Genomic DNA, 3,667 nt, shown 5'->3' on the forward strand with positions numbered 1-3,667 from the left:
CTACTGTGGTCGCAGCGAGCAGTCAGACCCGGAAAAGCAGTACATGGTCACTGTTGGCTTGGCGTGTCGGGGAGGAGCGATACCGCTGCTGAGTGGGTTGGCACGGCGAGGACTCGTTGACGTAGCGGAACTGGGGTTGTCTGCGTGCGCAGTGGAAGCCGTTACCGTCCGCGAGCGGTGAGGCCTGGGTGCGCCCGTGTCCTGTTCTGTGGCATCACGCGATGTCTCCAAACTTCATACTCCTGTTACAGACGGCGTCCTTTCTAGTGAGTGAGCCGTTTTATGCAATATCCTCCGACATACCAAGTTCTTGGCAGTTATTTTCCTGCTGGAAACCGTGCCATGTTGTGACTGCACTGCAGGCCGATGTGGCCGAGCGGTTCTAGGCGCTACAGTCTGGAACCGCGCGACCGCTACGGTCGCAGGTTCGAATCCTGCCTCGGGCATGGGTGTGTGTGATGTCCTTAGGTTAGTTAGGTTTAAGTAGTTCTAAGTTCTAGGGGACTGATGACCTCAGCAATTAAGTCCCATAGTGCTCAGAGCCAATTGTGATTGCACTACTTTACTTTAAGGCTCAGCAGTGCCCGAGTTTGCCCCTTCTATACTACTATGCATTTTAATGAATTTTCTATGGTTGTGTCAAGGATATACCATTTAAAATGTTTTAAAGTGAAGTCAGTGAAAAACGCTAAGCTCCTATGGTTCTGTTAGTGATTCCTAAGCTACATTCAATCTGGGAGGTGTCATTATAAACATTGTAAATTTCAAATCTATTTGCTGCACGGTACTGGTATTCGGTGTTACTTAGCTAAGACTCTTAATCTGTAACCTGAGTTGCGTAATGAAATACTAATATGCTGTTCATCTGCACTGTGGTTGTGTAAAGAGGACAGGTAGAAGCGACTAGTTACAATTAAATATCAGCTCCTTGTCTAAAAGTTTGTCTGTATAAGGTATAATATGAGCTGCGTGGTATTTACCGAAACAATTGCTTTCTCTGATCGGTTAATTCAATGTCTGCTGTCTTAGTTTTGTGCTGAGAAAAAGATTGGCGGCTTCACAAGAGTCAACACTTGACTATAAATTTGTTGGTATTTCCGTATGTTGTAGCGTGTAATTTGTTTGTCCGTGTCGTATCCGAGGATGCCGTAGGGCATAGTCATTGCGGCCTAGCTCTGAAGGGGCAGTAGCGTAACGACACAATGTTGTTGAGAAGGCGCCTTCCTTAAGAAAAATTTTTAGTTGAAAATCATGCTATTTTAAGTAACAGGCTGCAGATTAGATAAACTAAACTTGCTGTTTGAAGGATTTTTGTTTTTTCTATTTTTCTTTAAGGTAACTTGGTTTAAATGCTGCGAAATTGTGTCGTGCTTTAAGTCCCCTTGACAAGGGACTGCTTGTATCCTTGTGATGATTAACTTCTTTATAGAACTGCTATTTCTTTTTTTTAAGCTGAAGTTTAAATTCAGTTGAGCTATAATTTCACTAGCCGTGCCTATTCGTTCACGTTAAAAGAGTGAATTTCTTCTACGTTGAGGTATTCATACATAGATATTATATTTTTCTTAAGAATTTACACTTTTATGTATAGTATGTTATATTTTACGTGCTAGTCGCCAGTGGCTCCGAACTATAAATTCAACATATTATCAGTTTTAGTTTTTCATTTTATTGTTTCATTTTATTTAAATAAAGTTTACTGATTAAGAGCTGGATATTGTGGTCTGAATATCTATGCTGATACCAGTGTGCCGTGCTATTATGTTGTGGTAAATAAAGGAAGTAAAAAGGGTATTGTTATATTGCGTCCTTAAATGCCTCTGGTCCTCCTACACCGCTGTCATGTGCTCTGCAAGCACCTATCAAGATGCAACGGTTTGTTACCTGGCTTTTGTTTCCTGAGGTTCCCATCATTCAAATTGTTTGCCTCGGCCAAGGCCCATTTGGTAGGTAGTATGGAAAAGATTACGGGGGACTTGGCTACCTTGAGGTAATTAAGGATGAGAACTGTTCAGCAAAATTTATCTGGCTGTTTGAAAAACCAGTTGAATACTGAGAATTATTTTAGAGTGCAAGGCCGACAGTAATTTTTCTTTAATTATGTTGAAAGTGTCAACAAGACCCAATTTGCCTTTTGTGTTGAGCCTAATGAAAGAGAGGTCACTGAAAACGTAATTCATGGTACGCAACGTGAGGATCACTCGAAGGTAATATTCAGCAACCAACCTGCGGATTTTCTCGGGCTCATGTTACTCGGTACATCGACAGTATTAGTTTTTCTGATCAACAAAGAAAACCAGCCGAACTTAGAGCAAACCAGCTGGTAGGCATGATTTCTGAAAAACATGGGAATCGGGAAAGAGGAAATTGCTTCAAATGTAACCAGCCTGGCTATTCTGCAGGTGTCTGTAAAACAAGACGACAGAAATCGGGGAATAGCTGGCGGCTTTGGAAGGAGCGCAGGCAAGGAAATCGGCCACCCAAATGTAGTAGTCGGGCGACAGGTGTTACTAAACCTTCCTTGCCTAGTGTTTGCCTTCCTTGCCAAGAACCTGTTTGCCGTCTTTTGGACTCAGATAGTAGTGTCTCACTGATGTCGCACTAGTAGCACCTCAAAAGAATGAGCTTCGCACTGTTAGTGGACAACATTTGCCTTTATTAGGGAAAGCCTGGCTTAGCATAATAATTGGTGAATTCTCATTGTCCACCGAGATCTTTGTACGTGTAGAGTTGGTGTTCTTTTTTCTAAAACATAATGTCTTCTTAATTATTCTGTTAATAATGGTTTATGTAGATTTTTGCTCTGAGATAAGTTATACCTGTTGTCGGAATCCTTGCATTCTTCACTTAAACAGTCTTAGCACCAGTGAACTTAAGACATTTACCACATGATCACACTGATCATATATTGCATTTCCCTAACGTTTTGGCAGATAGAGGCTTACTAATAAAATCGAATATGAAATTCAGCTTACCGACAAAATCCCTGTCTGGCATTCTCTCTACCATTTGTCACCTCGTAAGATGCCGGAGTCGAGAAAGGCAGGCACTCCGTCTTCAGGGCACAAGTGTCCCATCGGGACCATCCGACCACCGTGTCATCCACAGTTGAGGATGCGGATAGGAGGGGCGTGTGGTCAGCACACCGCTCTCCCGGTCGTTGTGATGGTTTTCTTTGACCGGAGCCGCTACTGTTCGGTCGAGTAGCTCCTCAACTGGCATCAAGAGGCTGAGTGCACCCCGAAAAATGGCAACAGCGCATGGCAGCTGGATGGTCACCCATCCGAGTGCCGGCCACGCCCGACAGCGCTTAACTTCGGTGATCTCACGGGAACCGGTGTATCCACTGCGGCAAGGCCGTTGCCGGAGTCGAGAAAAATAGTTAATAAATTAGTTGAAGGAATTATTAGGAAGTCTATATTTGTACACGCATCTCCGATGTTTCTAGTACCGAAAGGTAAGGGTGCAGATTATAGACCGGTTATCGACTACCAAGTTCTTGACCAAAAAACTGTTTTGCACTCTGTTCCATTTCCTGGCCTTCAAACCTGTTTTACTCGTTTTTCTTGGCGCATGATATTGAACATGTATCTTAATTAGGCTTACCATTAAATTCCGCTCGCTGAACGATCTGAACTTTTGACCGTCTTCTGTACTGATAATTTAT

General features: G+C 43.1%; 1 pseudogene; it reads right to left on the bottom strand.

Annotated features, from left to right (window-relative positions):
- Nucleotides 1-3,248: 3,248 nt before the first annotated feature.
- Nucleotides 3,249-3,365, bottom strand: LOC124617362 (annotated as a pseudogene).
- Between the last annotated feature and the right edge of the window lie 302 nt (nt 3,366-3,667).

Source organism: Schistocerca americana, chromosome 5 (genome assembly GCF_021461395.2).
Source record: "Schistocerca americana isolate TAMUIC-IGC-003095 chromosome 5, iqSchAmer2.1, whole genome shotgun sequence".
In the NCBI taxonomy this organism is placed as follows: Eukaryota; Metazoa; Arthropoda; class Insecta; order Orthoptera; family Acrididae; genus Schistocerca; species Schistocerca americana.